At 37.6% G+C, this 21,299-nt stretch overlaps 1 protein-coding gene across 4 annotated transcripts in view; it reads right to left on the reverse strand.

Moving 5' to 3' along the window:
• LOC128882504 (actin-binding protein WASF3) overlaps positions 1-21,063 on the reverse strand; it is a 56,385-nt gene extending 35,322 nt beyond the window's left edge. For 2 of the 4 annotated variants that reach the window (XM_054134369.1, XM_054134144.1), the window contains exon 1: positions 20,832-21,062. The gene's annotated coding sequence lies outside the window, so the exon portion shown is untranslated. The other 2 variants (XM_054134439.1, XM_054134210.1) reach the window with 2 other exon arrangements.
• Between the last annotated feature and the right edge of the window lie 236 nt (positions 21,064-21,299).

Consider the following 21,299-nt stretch of genomic DNA (forward strand, 5'->3'; position numbering starts at 1 on the left):
TTAAAAATTTGGGATATTACGAATAAAGAAAAAATATATATATATATATATATATATTTTATATTTAAGAAACATTATATTTTTACTTATGCTAGAAGAAATTGTTTATTTATTTATTTAAATGTTTCTCATTCATGCAAATTTATATATATATATATATTTTTTTTAACGCGAATGATCCACTTATCTGAACCTAGTTGTCTCCCGACCAATTCAGATGAATGGAGTTCTACCGTACTTGATTTAGTTCCCTCGAATTGTCAACGCCTCTAATAGTTTTTCAGAATGCGCGTGCGTCACGGTGAATGGAAACACGTCGACCTGAGAGCTTGTAGTGGCCAGTAGCTCGCTTTACGCAACGGCCACCATGTACACGATGTAACAAGTCCACGACAAATTTAATCTTCTCGCGAGCCAGCCGGTCTTCTCTTCCGAGGCGCGACGCTTCGACGGAACAAGACCTCGTTTCCGCCAAGAGATTCGTGGCCGGTCGTTGGCCGATGAAAAACATCATCAACGAGAGAGCAGCAACGCGCTCGAGCCAAGTCCCACGGAAAACAAGGGAGACCAAAGGGATGACGGTAGTCATCCCGCGATAATATCGGCCTCTGAGGTAAAAACGTCCCTGGAGCGCTTTTCCCCCTCGAGAAGAAATACATTTCGTTTGCATTTCATTGGATCGCCGAATCGAATCGTTGGAGTGAGTAGTGGAGTCTCTACTATCACCGTACGTGCTTGAAATTGTGTCAATGTGCGATGGAAAAGTGTCGTGCAAATTTTTCTCGAGGTTGAATATAATTTTAGAAGCTGTTTGTTATATTGAAACTTCGCCATCGTATCTTTTAAATTAATAATAGTAACAAAATTTCGTTCGCGCCACGATATAGAGCCCATTGTATCCTGCAATTTACATGTAAACAATTTTTTCGTATCATCGATAGTTATTGAAATATGCCACACTTTACGTCACACTTTAGCGTGGACGCCCTGTAGTATTTCGGAAGTTGTTGTGCAACAGTAGTATCTTCTTGAATAAGTCTACGTTCGGGATACTTGAAATAGAATTCCAGTGAGTCGTTGTTTATATTTTATTTATTCGCTGGCTTTGAGTAGTTTAAGTTCGATCGATGCCGAGAATGAATTCTTCCTCGGTTCTCAGTTCTTGAAATCTGGCGGAGTTGACTTGCTTGCAAGTAAAGAGGCAAAGCGAAACTATTACATAAAGCGAAGCTACGTAAAATCATAGTTACGTAAACCGAGACTGTTTGCAGCCGAAGATGAATATAACAATTTTCTAATCAAATTACATTTATTAATATCCGAATAATTCAACGCGAAGGAACAATATCCCTTCCTCCCCCCCCCCCCCCCCCACCCGCCCGAGAAAAAACTCGAGACCCAAAATATTATCTCGAATACTGTAAACTCTGCTGAATTTTCTTGAGAAAAATATAACTTACGAAGAAATTCAGCAACGCGCCATGTAATAGTGGGAAAGACGCACCGATCCCGTGCAAAAGTGGTGCAAGGTCAACGACTCTTCAAGCTGGTACGAAATTAACCCTCGGCGCGAGATTCGCCTCGGCTCGAAGCGGCTTCGTAATCGCTTGTTTCTGGATTTCTATATCGTCGATTTCTATACCGCGACAAGACCGTATCGGAAGCTTCGTCCCGAGCAGAGGAAACCATTTCCAAAGTAACTCGATCAACGTCAAGGCGTCCACCCACGTCGCGAAGTCTACGACCAGTCTGACCACTTATCGACATATGTAAGCGCACCTTGAACGGGTCCGCGAACGACTTTATTCGTCGCGTTGCTGATTCACCGCGACGGTTATCAATATATATTAACGCTGCGTAAACTCGACGCCTTATCGTTGCACCCCACTCTTACCGAAATTGGTGAATCGTGGGCTAGATGCGTCGTCCCGGCGATAACGATAAAAAAAAAACGACTATATGACGCAGATTCGACGAACTTCCGCCCACAGATAATCGCCAAGAGCATCGCGTTGGAGTTTCTTATCATTTTCGCTTCGAGAACTGTTGAGATTGGAACTCCTGTAATCTCCAGATTCGATATACTTGATACAGGGGTGACGTTATCATTTGCTCAAACACTTATTTAGATAGACAGTTTCGATCAAATATCGCTCACTAGCGGTTAGCCAATAAATTGCAAATTGTCCTTCCGTTTATTATTTAGGCCTTTGTATTTCTAAACTTTCGAAAGTGCATGCTTGCTTCGAATCGATTGCAATTACTCAAGGGATAAGTTTATAACCCCGTTGTGTCACGAATTATTGCTAAAGAAGATCGTATATTTTCTTTTTGAAATAACAAATTTAATATCACTAATCTAGATTACGCATCCGTATTAAATCTCGGCGCCCAAGGCGAAACGCTTTAAATTTGCCTGCCAGTGAATGGATTAATTATCAGCATTATCTCTTATACATTTGTTTACGTTTACTGAAGATACTCATCGATTAAAAAAAAGTCATCCAATGTTGCTGATTACTTGTTAAATAAATTATGGTTGGAATTGAAACAATTAAATTTGAATTATCCTAAAGTCTTCGATAAACTGCACACGCACTAACGACGATTCAAAATACGGTAAAATATGTGGGAGTATACGCAAACGCAAAAATACATGAAATATGAACAAGAATATGTACGTTATACCATCAAGAAGATATACTTTCATTTAAGTTTGAATTCTTGTTCTTTATCTGGGAGAATATCAATTTCCATAAATCAGCATTTTTAAAGAATTTCCCTTAAAGTCACGATCGTATGTTGTTTTAGCTCTTTAACGACCGCTTAATCACTCCAATTAGTAAGTAGTACGATTCGAATCCAGGTCTCGCGTACGGTACCAACGATTCGCTATACGCACACAAAACAGATTTTTTTTTCTTTCTTTCGTTCTAATCAGCGTAAACGTTCCCCCTTATCGTTTACGCAAAAGAACGCGCCGTTTACGGATCTCGTCGGGCATAAAACAGCCGTATAAATATTTGTGCGTTATTCGATAGTAGATATTCAAGCGAGATTTATAAAAAGCCAGTCGGGCACATCGACCGAGTTTACGGCTTGGTTTTGCATGCATCCCGTAAACCTTAATTGCGATTGAGGGTCTTCAGCATAACCCAGACATGGATTAGAGGTGCAACCATATAAGCATGCGTTGCAAAATACCAGCCTCGAGAATTAGAAAGAAGAAGCCTTCGTTAATGAATGATGTAATATGGCATAATAAACAGCTATAAAAACAAAAAAACAAAAACTTTATCTCGAATCGTTTCCTAGTTGGTAGTACTCGTTACACGACACCCTGTATATATGTAACGTGATTTATAGGACGATGGAAACGATTTCCTCCTCTCAAGCCGTGTCATAGGCCGATAAGCCGCGCGCTATTGGAAACCTATAATGTATCGTTATGTGGTCGCTAAAGCATGCTCGGTTACTGTGGAAGTAAAAATAGTGTGAATTATTTGTAACGCCCGCGCCTCTTCGAAACACAGCGTGCGCAATTATAAATGCTCCAAGCTGATTTCAAAGTTGCTTCGAATGGTTAAGCATAAACATTTCACGAACGAGAATCACGTAAATATTTTCTTTAACTCTTTAGACAATTTCTATTCAATTGTAATATTACAATAATAAAAATACCCCAGTCGGTAAAAAAAAAAAAAAAAAAATAAGAAGAAAAAAAACAATGACCTTGAAATCTAAAAAAAAATGTGCCCTCGAGATAATTTTGTTGTCTACCATAGTATGCATTCCTCTAAATTAAACACTTTCCACCTGAGACATATCTTCGTATCATTAAAATCAACGGAGATATTTTAGGTACAAGTCTCGAGTGACTCGCCCTGTATACGTTAATTTATATTAAAATTCCAATTCAAACAACAAATAGTAAGTACTCATCGGTAGAGGTCGAAGATATAGACTAACCGTAACCTAAGATAACCAAAGATTCTAGATTGTAAGATTACTAGATAAGGAAAAGGGGACATAACGTAAGGGAAGGGGACAAATGTAAAAACCCATAAAGGTATACATGGCAATAAAATAAACTAACTAGCAACTACTTCTCACGCCTGACGAATATTCTAGTCGTAACACGAAATATTCCATCGGAACGTGTGTACGCGTCGGAAACAGTTGATTGTTTAAAAGTGCGTTTGTAGATTTAAAAATGATTTTTCTTCCCTTTTGGGAGAGTTTATGGTCACGTTTTTTTTGTGACAATTTGTTCGGTTGGTAGGACGAGACGCGGACGAAGAATCATGGTGATTACGCGCAGAAACGAACCCTGCGCGACGGGACGCGTTAATGGACGGGGTTCATTCGGATCGTCGCGTCGAGGCGAAGTGTGGCCCGACTCGCAACCGAAACAGCTTTCCGCGCGATGAATAGAACGTAAGCGAATCTTCTGGCTAGATTGCGAGTGAAGGATGCCGGTGATTGCAGGCAACCCAGGCTTTTATTCCCGTTGGCATTTAACAGAACGCAATTAATGGAGCCGCGCGAATAGTCGTCCTCGTGCAGACGAAAACAACTTTTACAACGCGCTGATATTTTCTGCTTGTGTCGTTCGATCCGCGCACGCGTCCGTGACAAATTCAACCACCGTTTTAGTTCTCCTGAAACCATTGCGCACGGAAAGTGTTTCTCGCTCATTTTCTCCGCTGCGAAAATAGCGTCGTTCAACATTTTCGAAATTTTATGTATTTCTTACATCTGCAACTGCTTGCCATCGCCATATTTGTACATTAATTTTAACTACATAACTGGTGGCTGTTGACGTAATTTTGTGCTTCGGATGATTTTTATAAAATCTACGAGATTGGTACCTAAAATATCTCCGTTGCTTTCCATGATACGAAATCATGTCTCCGGAGATAAATGTTTGGTTCGAAAAGGGACATACTATGACAGAACATAAAATTAACATAAGATCATATTTTCCGAGATTTCGAGGTCTTCGGCGTTTTTTCTTTAACGATTTCGGGTATTTTCATTATCGTAATATTGTAGCTAATAAAAAGTCAAACGTGTACAATTATTGGCTATCAGATAACCTTGTGAAAAATATAAAATCGCGTTCCAATCTACACACAGCCAACATGTTGTTCCTTCAAAATCATTTCTAATTATAGCAACGGTATTGTAAAACGACTCTTAATGGCGTGACTGTGAATGTCACGATGCTTATCCTGAAACTTAAGTAACGCGTTGTCATGACATTGCAACCGCTAGATAGCGCATTTGTCATAAAACGAATACTTGCCACCATTTTCTGTTCGTTCCATTACTTTCTATGCAAGCATTCTTGTTACTGTATCTCTATTTTGAGAATTCCCGTTAAAGCAACTATTTCCAAAATTCTTAAAAAGAAAAACCACACACACGCTAAAAAATGAATGCTCCAGAGTAGGACACCCCCAGCATAAAGCCCCTCTCCACTTGTAATCCATATAACAAAGAAACTTGGTATTGCAGGGGTTAGAAGTCACGACTTGGTGTCAAGTGAAAACGGACGTTAAATGTATGTAAATGGGGGGAATGTAAAAGAAAGTGGGCCAGGTGATGGAAGCGCGGCCCGGACGTTTCATTTCGCGCAACGATCCCTTTGGTAAGAGGAAGAGGGAAATCGGAGGTGGCAAGAGACGAAGGAAAAAACAGATTGAAAGGGAAGAAACGGAGAATAAGAAGAAAGAAGGATTCAAGAGGAAAGAAAGAGGAATTCAGAGCAAGGAAGAACAGCACACGTTGCAAGCAGCGACGGGCGAACTTTTACAAACTTTACAAATGAAACTAGAGATTTATCTGTGTCGAGTAAATTTTCTGCAGGGTATATGCTCCGTCGCTTTGAAAGGTAATTCTAATTGTGCTTTTCTTACAAAAATAATCGTTGGATGGTTAGTTTAGTGAGGCTTGAAAATTTGATATTTATTAGTCTTCGGGACAATTCTTGGCGAAGTATACGAACAAGAAACAAATGACACTGTTTTTAAATGATGGTATAGCCAAATTATTACGATGATCATGTTTAGAAAAAATATGCAGTAAGACGTTACTTCCTTTAGGATGTCTTTCACTTTTTATCAAACGTGAAAATCGGTAAATTCGCACAAAAATGAGTGTGTATTTAAAGTCTCGATGAAGTTAATACTTCCCATCTGTTGAGTACAAAAAGGAAATAAGTCCGTCCACGAGTTTAATTTAAAATTCGGTCGACTAACGGTGAACTCCGCAAGATGCTGTATAGGTTAACAGAGTAGGTGAGGAAAGGAATTGGCTAGTGGCCAGGTCAATGCGAAAGTGCAACGCAACATTCGATAGAAGCCTTTGTGATCGTGCTGCGCTGTTGCAGCTGCATCGCTGAACCGCTGATCACACAAACATAGATTACAGAACTTGATGTCGGTGGTGTAAATGCGGTAATATGTTGAGCAACAAACATGTCCATGAGAGTTGACGAGTACACGAAACCGTAAATTAACTCCTTCCTGATATGAGTTAAAGAATGGGTACAATTACATTGAAATAATTCATAAAATTGACGTATTGCATTTTATTTTCATATTTTGTTTAGCCTATATGAATAGATAAGACAAAATAGTTTTTACTCGTATCGATGGAGCTTCTTCAAATATTTATAGACTATTTACACAATTTTTAATACGCTATACGTATTTTTATAAGGTGGATAACTCCATTAATTGTTTATTTTATTCATTTCACGTATCGATCAAGAGATTAAGACATTACAAGTATTTATTCATTATTTCGTATGTTAACCTTTTGACTGCGGGACGATTTTTGTTAGAAATTCTAAGAAGCGTGAATTTAAAAAAAATATCAGTTTATAGGGAATGATAAGATGGGACTTTTTTATATTTACAGTTCGTTCGTACGACGTTTAGTTTCAAAAATAAAAATTGAAAAGTTAAAAGACATACATCTCCTGTTTTTTTCGACTAACGCGAATAGTCGTATCGCTAACTATTAAGCTATTAAGCTTCTTTGTATTTAAAATAGAAATATATACAACACAAACGAAAGATGAGATAACTTTTATTTCCATCCCAGAAGCATCTCCGCTATTTTTAATCTAACGAAACTTTCGTTGTTATCAGCAAAAAACGTCCTACGGCCGGTTAATTGTGAGATACTCGTCACTAATTAACAGTCGCCGTTAACGTTCGCCGCGTGTTTCTAGTTTCACGCGTAGTTTTTCCCCGAGATATAAATTCAGCGAGCTGCTGCTAATCATTTACAGCACGTCGAAGCTCAAACTTGGATCGGCGAGGGGCACGATATCATCTAAATGAATCCCTCCAGCGTGTAATTAACGTCGAGCACCCTTGCCAGCGATGTCGAGCACCAATAAAATTGAAAGCGAGAAGAGTGGTCGGTCCATCGCGAACCGCTCGTCTCTTTTTCTTATGAACGAATAGTTTTCATTCGTTACTGTTCAAGCTGCAGCTGCGTCTGCAACTTGCTGATTACACAGACTCAGATTAGCCGAACGTCAAAGCCGAGCATGCAATACGCACGTGGAGATATCCATCCGTGTGTAATAGGTCTCCACTCGACCTTAATTGGAGCCCGATTCAAGGATAGTCGATGATAAGATGGTCGATTCCTACACGCCGAACATAATTCGATACCGGATAAACCGCTAATCCGTACGGATAGAACCAACTATTTTTATCTTGCCGTTGACGTTCGTGAATCCGTCGAAGATGAATGGAAAATTTATTGGTGTAGCGAATAACAGTTCGATTTATCGAACAGAATGAGCTATGTTCAATTTCTTCAAAGTTTTTTTCCCTGCAATTCCAGACTGTATCATGGATGTTACTATGTAAAAGGTCAATGCCAAATTAACGCGATATTGTTTTTGCTATTTATTTGCTAATTATTTGGCATAGAATTAATTTTTTTGCTCCAGCCATCTTCGAGAAACAACGGCTCTGCTAGCGTAATGCTAAAGGTGGCAACCCTAAACGAGACCCCCTTGAATGATTCGATGCATTAATAATTCAATAATTTTTGTATCTAAGCGATATTTCCTATAACAAGCACTGATAATATTTTTATCACGCCACGATCGATCGTTATTAATTCACTCTATATTTAAAATGTGCTAATCGATATACAAAAAGGTAACAATGCATGAAGATTTCATCGATCGAGTCATCAAATTTGACCGAAATACTGTTGAAATGCATGATAAAACAAACAGATAAAAATAAACCGAGTAAAATATTAGGTTGTCCCGAAAGTATCTTTCGTTTTATTAATAATTAATGTATACACGATATTTTATGTTTTATGTTACATCAATGAATTGTGTACGATTCATTTCGCTTCGTTACTGTTACAACGTGAATATCTATGAAATTAGATTGTCTATTTATAGAAACACGACCACATCAAATGATTGAGTGCAACTCGCGAAAGAAACTTTCGGGACAACCTAATATAAATGAAAAGTAGCCACTGTGGAATATTTGAATAATTTCTTCTGTAAAGAGCCTGTTAGAACACGATTAAGAAACCAATTTTGCGTATCTGTGCTCCTTAGGGCTCGGTAACTGTCAGTCCAAGATGACTAACGACAAGTAGTCGCGCAATACCGTCTCATCGAGGAAGATCGAGGAGTAATTTTCTTCCATGCCGCGAGGCACTTGCCTTGATATCAAAATTGGTTTCAATGCCACTCGGACAAGGCTTGCCAATGGGGGTAAAGTGACGGCCAATTTACTACCAATTTTCCCTTTCGTGAAATGACGATGGATTAAATGGGTCGCTTCGATCGCGATCGGATCATTTCACTCTAATCGCTCGTAAGTTCCGATCCTAACGGACGATTATTAAATCATCAAAGAAATTGATTATTACGCGACAACCATTAAATAGACCGCAACTCTTATGTGTGAAACAAGTAAAACAGTAACCTGAAACAGGTTGTACGGGCGAATTGCAACGAGTAAAGGCTACAGATTCTGGTTAAATCTACGAGAAGTATATTATATAGGCGACACTGTTTTGGATAAATTTTTGCTAGCTAGGCGGTTGTAGATCGTATGAAAAATTGTAGAGTTAATTTTCGTTCAAAAAAAAATTCTTTATCTTTCATACTTTATCAACAATTTTCTCATTTCATAGTAGCTTTTAGATACTTATAATAATTGTATTAATAGATACCATACAAAAATTATAATAATACATATAAGTAATATTATTTACAGATTATACCCATAAATAATCCAGTAACTTCTCTATGTTTCAAAAATTTTAGTGACGAATATACACGTGTGAAAAATAAATAAAGAAATATAGAATCTTATAGAATTAAAGGATCTATAGAATCAACCAACTAAATATACTAAATAAATATACCCAAATATTCTCTTATACCTAAGTGTAGGTACAATAAATATAGTAGTACATTCAAGTATATTTATATTCCTGTGTATTTGTAGGTATAATTTATACATAATAAAATTCAAATATAGTATAATTTCTAAATAGCGTAGTATACATACAAGAATTTTTTACAGTTAAATGCTAAGTATACGAATTTTACTCTCAGAAAATATCATTATTTTGCGATTTATTATCGCGTTATTAATTTCGTGCCGTAAAAAGTGCTCGAGTAAAATTCAAAAACAAAGCCTCCGATTATTGCGACAAATAATAAACATTCTTAAATATTTTCCCCGTGACAATTTATTTTCGTTCAAGGACACATTTTTGTCGCAATTTGTTTCGACAATCAATTGAAACTATGACGAAGATCATGGTAATAAGATTTAAATAGGATTCGAATCGGTCCTCTGTGGATATTTAATGCGGGCCTAGGATCGCGACCCAATTTCTTGGATCGCGACCAAATGCCCGACCAAAAACGCGGTCAGATATTATTCTGCGTAGGAATATATTATGTAACTCAAGCGTAATGGTGCCTTCTGCTAATTTAATGCAGGGCAAAGACATCGCGGCGAAGGCGGTTCCACTTGTCTCGTGCGTTTACGTTCTTTGTTCCAATTTAATTAACGCTTTCCCAACCGCGCAGTTTTCGTAAAACTGCACACAATAACGTTTAACATGCAGTTTCACGTAAACTTGAATAACTCATGCTGCGCGAATATTTATAACATGAGTTTATATGGTTTAACTTAAACTTGTATAACTCATACAATATGAAGAATCGTATGTGTATCAATAAAATGGTTTAATTTAAACTTATCAACTTAAATATTTTCATCCCGATATTTTCATTACATCTTGATGAAAACATTACCAATGGATTTAGTCAGAGTTTGCTAATAAAAATGAGTCCAAACGCTTTTAATGATTCAAAAGAAAAATAATTTTGTTTCACATCCATTTACTTATAATTAAAATTCATCCGAGTGTGGTCGTGTTTGAGTTCAAATATACAAATGACTGTTACAAATCATGCAGGAAATATGTTCGTTATTGTACTAATGAAAGACGTAGGTCCTACGAAAATAGACATTGTTATACGAGTCAACTATTTACTTTGCTATTTTATGCTATTGTATATTTAATTGCACAAAACAGGCGTGACAAAAGTGGCACACCCTGTATAATGCAGACGAACGACTGCGTCACGTTAGAAAATAGCTGCTACATTGATAATAAAAATCTTCGAATTCGTGGAACAATTACAATACCGTCGGTGTATTTTTTGCGGAAAAGTTTACGAAGCAGTAGGAATGTTCCATGGAAAATTAGCACGAAACACTCCCGATACAAGTTTTCCAGGCAACGACGGCAATGAAGCAACCAGTTTTTCCATTCGCCGCTAGAACCAGTCAAATGGTCATTCTAGATTCTATTGTGAGTAATTCTTTTACTTTTTCCGTCTCTGTCGGGGACGAAGAGTACAAGGTCATCCGAGCATGTGCATGCTTGCAGAATGTTAGTGGCAATGGACGAACAGCCGCGAGAGCTGTTGCTGTTCAAGAAGAAAAAGGTTTACGAATAATGTCGCCCGATGCGTCAGCATTTTAGTTAACGTTGCGTGAATGATGCAGGAAGGAATTCCACGCTTTGTCACTGTCCACGCGCCACTTACCGATATCATAATTCGTTCACGAACAACCAAATCTAACGTTCAATCGTACGTTTGCAAATAGGTAACCTTCAATTTGAACAATTAGCGAATTTGAACAAATAAAACAATTAGTGGGACGTAATGCTTGCATTTTATTGCCAATAGCTATTAAAAGAAAGTAATCAAAATTTGCTTATTTTTTTTTGTCATATCTTTATCGCATAGATACGTAAAGGTATGCGTAAATTCGGCTCAAATGCTGTTTCTAACGTAAGCGCTACTGCTTTTGATTAGCAAAAGTAATTGATTAAATATTTTTGCTAATTATTATATACAGTCTTAAATAAGTGGCAAAAATATATGTCTCTTGATATTTGTTTTCAAGTCCGTCTCTGTGTATGAAAACAAACAAACAGAGACTAAATGAATTCTTCCTTCGATAAACAAGAGCCGGCCACGCCTCTTACTATCTTTGTTTACTCGGGATTAGCGTCCACTCTCGCAGTGAAGATGAAGGAAGTACAGTAGCAGATTGAATTGCAATTACATTTATAACAATTATTACATAAAGTTATATCCGTAAGTACAATTTGTGTAAACGAATACAAATAGTACGAAACAATGAAATTGAATGGTTTGGTTGAAATCAATTGAAGAATCGAGAAATTATTATGATATTTTGTTTCTTTTATATACGTGTAAGAAAGTCGATCGTAATATTTCGTTCTAAAAGTTCTGTACGAAACAGGCCAATTTTAATAAAGAAAACAACATACTTAAATTCGCGTTCCTACAAATTGTAAATAACTACGTAAATTTACTTCACATTTACATGGCTTTTTTTACTCGAAGAGAAATTAAAAATTGTAAAAAATGGAATTAAGCTACACCATAACAATCCAATAACTCCTCTTATGCTACATTGTCGATGATACTCATAAAGCAACGGATTTATTAAAACGCATACAGCCTCTGTGTTAAAACTTGAATTCAATTCGTACTTGCAACGCGTAAAGTCGTTGGAACAATTGCGGAGGAAACCAGAAGAACGATATTCACGAAAGAAGGAAAACCGTGCAGAGGCCGAAAAAGGCGTGGACGAGAAGAACTGGCCGGCCGGAGTCGCAAGAGAAATTTGCAAGACGCAGAGACAGAATTTTGATCGAGAGCTTTGCTTCTTACGGGCATTCTGTCGCCGGTATGGACGCCAAAAGCAGAAGAGGATCGGTATGGCCTGTACGGCCGAGTCGTGGAGTCGTGACGCGCTCGAAAATCGTCACACGAGATGGAAAAAAGTTGTCGGGCTGGTGTGACACCGGATCATCGCGAAGAAATTCAACCGTGCGTATTGGACATGAAAGAAGAACCACGCCGAAGAGGACGAGGAGAGAAAAAAGAAACAAAACGAAAAGAGCGACACGATGCGAAGCGAGCGAGTGAGGCTGAACGCTCGGGTAACTCGCTAATTAACAATTATATCGAACGAGGCAATAGCGGTAAATTGCTCGGATCGATAGTCGCCACTTTCCTGTTCCTGGGGATACCCACTGAACCTCGCGACAGGAAACGAGGTCCAGTTTCTTATGCACACACTACGCAACACGAAAAGCGACTATGATATCTTGTTTGGATACATTGAATTAAATAATCACGTACAATGAATCGGAAAACATTCAGTTCCTCTATTTCTTACGTTCTGATTATTTGTTCGTCGTATCTACAAACGTGACGAACGATTGTTTAATTATACCTAAAAAAAAATCGAAAAAGTATTTTAATTACGTGTACATGAATGAAAAACCAAATGTTTTTGTATTATTTAACAAAACAACGTTTCAGCCTATTCTGTGGCTCTTTCGAAAGTCTAGAGAAAAATAAAAATAATTAGAAAAAGGAACAAGGAACAAGAAATAAAATTAAGCAAATGTTCGTGTTTAAGGCGATAGATATCGTAAAACGAAGGAAGGTTCTCAAAACGATAGCTGAAACGTTGTTTTTTCAAATAATAAAAATAAATAAAATTATTCATTTTATAAACTGTAGAACTAATTTCGTGTCTTTCTATTTAATCGTTTAATTTTTTTTCTCGCTAGTTTAAGTAGAAATATTTACTCGTCGTGTTGTTACGTTATTAATTACGTTAAGTATTAATTTTCTAAGTTGATCTGATAACCTATGCACTCGTAACCTAACTAACTAACCTAAACGATGGCCATTATATTTATCTACGTATACAAAATTCAACGCCGAAACTACAGAGTCCTATCAGAAATAGCGCTCGCTACCTCGCAAACATAGAAATACCTGATAGAAATGAAAATTGTATAATAACATCCAAGAAAGAAAGAAAGAAGAATTTAATTCTACTCTAGAGAACAGGCAAGAAAGATCGTCGAGGTCTTGGATAGTGAAGTTTGAGAGACACTGGTGCAGCTAATGATGCACTTTTTCTATAAAAATAAAAAGTAGAGAGATAGCCGGTGCATACGACGGATTCCAGAGGCAATAGCTCAACTGTACCTTCAACAACTATTCTTGTACCATTTGCCCGCGTACCGTTATGTCGTAAACAACCAGCAAAGGGTCAACATTCGCATCGTGCAGCGCACCTGTTCGTCTCTCCTTTCGTCACGCGTGAATTTCTGCCGGACGACCGCAGAGATTCGCCGATTAATCGTCTTTAACCCTCCGCGACGATCAACTCACGAAATTACAGTGATATAATACAATAAGCGTCGGATCGATTCTGCCCTCCTTGCGTCGCTCGAACGAGTCGAAGCTAAAGGTTAATCGTTTCCTAGCTGTAAACCGTGAGCGTGCAAAATCGTATCGCGTTGGATCATCTCCACGATCGGTAGAAAGTAAGAGTTGTATCATCGCGTGAATGCCCAACCGCCTCGAATCAATTTTTTCCCATATTTTCACGTAATCAAAGTTAATCGTTTCGTAACCACGCACAGATATAGCGAATATTATTCATTCTTTCTCTATCGTAAAGAACATTTTCAAAAATGAAAGATTTGCTTATCCCTTTGTGCTCGACGACATTTTCGCTACGGCGCGGCGTACTAGTAATGTGTTAATGTATTATATTTTCATATTTTATGCAACCTTACGGGTTGAAAAATAAAAGATTTTAGTATTAACTTTTATACTTTCGTACAGACTGACTTTGTTTTGTAAGAGCGTGAAATGAAATGTATCATCGGTAGAAGAAATTTCGCTATAAAAATCTATCTTTATAGGGTTTGAAGGCTTGAGAAACAACGAAGACTTTAGAAATAACTTTATACAACTATTGAGAACTTTAAACTAATGTTAAAGACTGTGAATGGAGAACACGTAGATAATGTTGCTTGAAGAATATGAATTGTCTGATACGTGCTGTGCAAAAAGATCAAGTGGAACGTGACTTTAATTTGCACCATACAAGGTCATTTATATAACATTATCGAAGATACGCCATTCCATTAAAAATACATCGCAACAATTTCTCCAAGGGTATAGTTACTTTTACGTAAAGAAATGTTTATTTCTCACTGATACTTCTACGAGTCATGAATTCTCTTTCGAATTTAAACGCGGAATAACTGTCGGGGACAGTCTGAACAACGGCTGTTTACGTCTGTGACATTGTGCTACTGCGATATACGTTGTAGACGGATGTAAGAAACGTTCTGTTACTTACAATTAGTGGAACTTGGTGGAGTATTTAGTATTAGGTTGTCCCGAATGTTTCTTTCGTTTTATTAATAAGTAATACATACACGATATTTTATGTCTAATGTTACTGAATGTAACGTTATTGAATTGTGTACGATTCATTTTGCTCCATTACTGTTACAACATCAACGTCTAAGAAATTAGATCGTCTATTTATACAAACACTACCGCACGAAATAATTTAGTGCAAATTACGAAAGAAACTTTTGGGACAAGCTAATACTAATTTTCAACTGATAATTAATATTAAGCTAACAGGACCAAACAACGAAATTAATAAAAATGGAAAAATCAACGCGGATATGTTTACTGCTGAATTCGTACTAATTTGTACCACCAGAAGAAATTTTGTACCTGTTACCGTTATCAAGGAAATCGTGGTGCTGCAAGCTTACATATTAAGCTGCTACGGTAACGGGTACAAAGTTTCTGTTGGTGGCACAAATTACTACAAATTCAGCACTAAGTCTATCCGCTTTGATTTTTTCATTTATATTGATTTTAACATTTTCAGCCACTAGCCAACAATAGAACTTATAACATCAGAATGTGCTACACTTACAACAATTTCAACTTTATCCGAAACATTTTTCACCCTGTATAAAGAAAAACAAATGTCAAGCTCGATACTAAATTGCAACGACCTTATTTTTCGACCTGGCACCACGGTTGTCTTTCTTTCAAGATCAGTCCAGACACGCGTCAAAATAAACCTTGTAACGAAACAGCGAACTCGGTTTTGTACATCGCATGCAGAATAGAGATCGCGAACAGTTTTCTTTTTTTATTCGTCGACCATAGCCGAATGAACAGGTTCATCCACTCCTTGCGTGAATCGCCAAGGGACAGGATAGACGTTATTATTCGTAAATCGTGTTACGTGCCATAAATCACTAGTTAATACGAACTTGTGACGTACGAGGCTCAACACGCCACGCGCAGATCGCTTTAATAGACTTTCGAGTGTGCGAAAGCGAATCGAGAAGCAAAACGAGTGAAAGACACGGCGTTTCACGAGAGAAAAGTATGGCCGCGATGAAATTTTTTCCAGCGTATAGTGTGGATCCTGCGGAAATAAAAACATCTTCGTCGTTATTAGGTTGGTGAAAAAATATATATATATATAATGGATTTCTATGGTAAAATTAGTTCCAGTGAAAGTGAATTTGATTCGCGGATGCAGCTTGGCGAGTTTTTCATAAATTACCATTCAAAGGCGAGACACGCTAATTAATATAAAAATCTTTTGAAAAGATTCACGTTAGACTTTAAAGATGACTTGATATAAAAAATTACAATCTCGTTAAGTAAATTGCTCGCAATAGATACTGACTTGGTAAGTTTTCGTTTATCGTTATTTTTTATATGTTCCAAATGAATCGGTCCTCATCGGTTTGATTACGAAACACTTTTGTGTTTTCTCAACGATAATAAATATCCATAAATATCCTATACCGTAACACTGTTCTGTACATTGGCAAGTGTGGAAAGGAAAAAAGAAACGCCCCTGTTTTTAAATCTTGATAATGAGTTAGGGAATTACTGATATCGTAAAATACTGCCAATAAAGTAATCTCGTATACTTTTAAGGTGCGACAATGTTAAAGGATTAATGTTCCCGACGGTGCCGATGGTTCGTCGTTTGCACTCATGAATAAAGAAACATCTCGACGGTACTCCACCCATAAAATACACATGGTTATTTTAAATTCGTTCTCCCGCACAGGTCGCGTGTTAAAACACGTGTTCGTGTGCATGCCTGGCTTCGCTCGATACTACACGATTCTTCTCTTTCACGTTTGCAACGTCAAATCACTCGAACCCAAGGATGAAACTGCAAACTCTATACACGCCAACGAAAATCATTTCGGAATGCGCTGGAATTCGCGAAAAATTGTATTTCGTTAAACTGATCAAATATTAAGAGAGAGAGAGAGAGAGAGAGAGAGAGAGAGAGAGAGAGAGAGAGAACAAAGGTGTTATATTTCTACATTCAGTTTCTTCTAAAATTACCTACATACTTCGATTTGATTTTTTTTCTTTAATATGTTAATGCGATGCAAAAAAAAAGAAAAACAAAACGAAGACGATGTAATTCGTAGACATTACTTTATATGAATAAAAGTTAATACAAGTTGATTTTTTAGACTCTGTTCTACTTTATATACATACGCGTATATTGTCACTGTGTTCAAATTTTTATCTTGCTTATTAACTAACCCTATTTTTATCAGTTTCAACGTACGTTTAGTTATTTATATTTTTCTTCGGTTAATATCGATATTCTTTTTCCAATGCTAAATTTCTCCGTGATACGAAACACCTCTATTCTACGTTAATTTCACAATTTGTTTGTTAATAATTATTATCATAAATATATATAAAATATCTTACACAATTGTCCAGAAAAACCAAGAAGCTTTGCGTATTATACCTGATGTTCTTTTCTAACTTGAACATGTATTTTAGCGTTGGCAATCGTGAGTACACTCGACTATGATAGTTAAAAGGTTAAACAACTGATAAAATTACTTATCGGTTTATCGTCGATACAACCACACGTTACAACTTTTCCTATATCGGACCGAAGATTAAATGGATTTACACAAGTTTCATAACGAGTGCTGTAAATCTGCGTCAGAGACCTTCAATTTTTTTTTCATTTGGAAATTTATGCTAATACATACGTGGTGCCGGATGAGCATACCACGTTCTAGATCAACAGCGATTATATTCTTAGTAGTAGGGCAGAAAACATAATGGCAAACAATGATGCGAAAGTACAACAGTGAGAAAAACTAACTTCACAAGACGCTATTTTCTTACAAGAGAAGTGTTTTGTGCACGCGAAACGGTTTTTGTACCTGTACACGAGGTGGGTCATTGGAACGGCCTTTCCTTTTAGCTATGTGAACCCGGCACCCGACTTTTCAAAAATTCATTTTATTCTTATAGAAAATGATAGCATTTCGTTTGTAGTTGATTGTAGTAACAATAGTTTCGTTTATAGTTTCATGAATTAACAATTCAAAAAACTTCAAAAAATGGTCAACACCCGACATTGAGATTTTTGAAATCTGTTTTTTCCCCTATCCTTTAAAAAGGAAACGAAAAGCGGTACAAACGGGTACAAACGATTCTAAAGAATGGGGAAAAAATAGATTTTAAAAATCTTGAAAATTGACCATTTCCACTCTTACGCGGATCAACAATTGCTATATAATTTAAACTATCGAGATACAAACCAAACGAAAAGCGATACAAACGGGTACAAACGATTCTACAGAATAGGGGAAAAAACAGATTTCAAAAATCTCAATGTCGGGTGCTGACCATTTTTTTTAATTTTTTTTAATTATTAATTGACGAAGGTACAAACGAAATGCTATGATTTTCTACAAAAAAAAAATTAATTTTGGAAAAGTCGGGTGCCAGGTTCGCATAGCTCTTCCTTCTGATACGTTTAAGTAAATTAACTTCATTTGCATATAAGTAGATACACTTATATGAATACTATTAACGTTTCTGCAAATCAATGTTCCTATGCGCTCATTTTTGTTACGACTCAAACTAAATGTATGCAGAAAAGATAATTTCATATTTTCCTGAAATGGAACCAATCGAAGTTAATTCGTGACAAAAGCGACACATAAGGGAAGACCTATCGGAAAAAAAGATGATCCAAGATTAGAAGCTAACCGCGAAAACACGGACGGAATTGGCTATATCGGATTTCTGGGGAGGGCAGAAAACGTTTAAAATGTCAACAAGGTCGAAACGGCCGAGCGAGTTAATTGGCGCATGAATGTCACGGCGGATTTTAATCACCAAGCGCCATGTAGCACGAGATCGCGAAAGACGCATAGAGATACGATAAATTCAAGGTAAAGTTCGTATCAATGAAACAACTTTGCAAAGGTCAGCCGATAGCTGCCACGAAAACCGCACTTGACACTCGTGCGACTACGTTACATACCTACACCGTAGTCGAATGAAAATAACGAAATGAGAAATAAAGTACGCAATGTCATTGGCTGAACTGAAACCTTACGCCTATGCTAGCGAATAAGAACAGAGAAAGAAACATAACGGATTACACTGTGTGTTTGTGTGTGTGTGTGTGTGTGTGTGTGTTTCTTATATGAAGAAAAAGCTGGTAACATTGTTCGGTACATTCCCTGCATTAGCATGAAACGTAACAAGTATTCTCGACCTGTATGAAGTAGCACCCCATTTTGAAAATTTAAAAAATCCAAAAATTGTTCCAGGTACGATATACTCAAAATAAATATTTTTTACAAAGAATACGACACTTCTGTGTCATCGAATTTTTTAAAAATTTAATGGCATTGATGTCCTATAAACCATCATACCTAATTTCACGAACTTTCTGATCAATTTAAAATGTACGTATATCGAAACAGAGGTCCTCCAACATACATACAGCGGGTGTAGAATGTATTCGTACGAACGATTACTTTCCCAAAAAACTTTTATGTGAAATTGTAGTTTCTTAACTTCGTTTTCCATAATCAATGATATTTTACATATTCTCGGAAGTCTCTAAAATAGATATAGTCCAAACAACATTTACTACTTAATGTAATTTGTGAAATTTAAAAAAAAAAAAAAAAAAATGCGAAAAGTGGGTAAAAGTATTTGTACGATTCTTATGACGAACCATTTACACTAGAATTCGTAACGTAAACACATTAGTTTATTGCTTCGTACGAATTAGGAAACATCAAATTTCCAGGAAAGTACTTTTAAACAGTTGTGCGAATACTTATTGTTTCAATATTTCTATCGATTAATTGTTTTTTTTCTTGTTAATTTCGCAACTTACATAAATAGCTATTTTTTTTGTAATCTATCTATTCCAGAGACTTCCGAGTGTACGTAGAATGTCATTGTTTATCAAAAATAAGTTAATAAATTACAATTTTACATGGTTTTTTTGGAAATTGATCCACCCACTGTATAATATTATACGGAAAGAATTTTATAATCAATTTTCATGCGCTTTCAGACTAAGAACGCCTCGAAACGGCGAGAAACGCAAGAAGCCGGCAGTAAATAATATTTACCGATAACATAATTCTCGGTTGTATTCAACAACCGGGAATGTAAAAAGGAAGAACGAGACAAGGACTCGAATGTGTCAACAGCCGTCGATCGATAATGCTGACGCATACACGTTCCGTACGATCTAACGGTCCATTGATAAATCGTCGCGGAAGGTCAGATTAGACGGTCAAAAGACGGCGTTAAGAAAATCGACGAAATATAAATGTGAAAGGTGGAGCTTACGTTACTGGCTGGCCCTGTCTTCGTAGCGCAAAGATCGAAGATATCTCCCCAGAGATTGTTCGTGATCACCGTCGTCCCTTCGTCCGATCTTTACGTGCACAAAATACAAATCGCTAACACACGAGAGACCACGAGACATCCGCGAAAGGCCGAATGCAAAGCTTCCTCTCTTCGAGCGAGGAAATCGAGACATATATAACGGAGTACTTCTCTTTCCACTGTCACTGTGAACTTGTTACTCGAACCGTGACCGGTCGCAATTATACGGGATCGCCGATCGAAATGATTGCGTGCCCGGAGAATGGGATGACCGGCGCGGCGATAACGGTGAACTTTTTACGTTCAGCGCGAGCTAGCCATTGGGAAAACCACCCCCTGCACAACCGGCGCCCCAACAGCCATGTGCCGCCCTAAACCTCCGCCCATTGGCCCGAACGATACATTCCGCGACTCCCGGTTTTTCGGTGGAGCCTTTTAATTTCCACGTGAATCGGTGGCACGGACGCGTACACGGTTTTACAACGTAACGATCGGTCGGTCGTACGGTCTCTGTTACGTTATCATGAACGACAACTCTACACGAGCCATCCCTGCGGGAGCTCCGGCGAGAAGGGGGAATGGGAAAAGGCCGACTGACAAGACGTCACGTCTCCCGGGAGCGCTTCGATCTCTCTGAACTCACCATATCCACCGCACAGCTGCCCGCGTGTCTACGCATAACACTGTCTAACGCACTAGGGCCGACGGACAGCCCCTGATTTCCTCGTCGTTAAAGAGAAACGTGGAAAAATACCGTCGCCAAAATTGATTCCACGCACTTGTGCATCGACTTCACCCGCGAATCGAGAAAATGGCGTTGTTCACTCCCTCGCGCTCGCTCGCTCTAGCAATACCTCAAGCTACGCTGATTTCCATCGCCCCGGCACGAGCGCTCGGTTACACGTCGCGGACGAATCGACAACTAACGGCCGCGGGAGAATTTGAACGGTGCTTTCGGTGCCTAATGACTCGACGCTGCGAATTTTACGCGTTTATGGTGTGTGGTAATGTACACGAACCCACAAACGATACAAAGTATGTTATATTTCGTACATTAAACCCTTCCATGAATTATTATTAAGTAAAAATCATTATCTTTTGGTAATTTTCA

Source organism: Hylaeus volcanicus, chromosome 1 (assembly GCF_026283585.1).
Source record: "Hylaeus volcanicus isolate JK05 chromosome 1, UHH_iyHylVolc1.0_haploid, whole genome shotgun sequence".
NCBI lineage: Eukaryota > Metazoa > Arthropoda > Insecta > Hymenoptera > Colletidae > Hylaeus > Hylaeus volcanicus.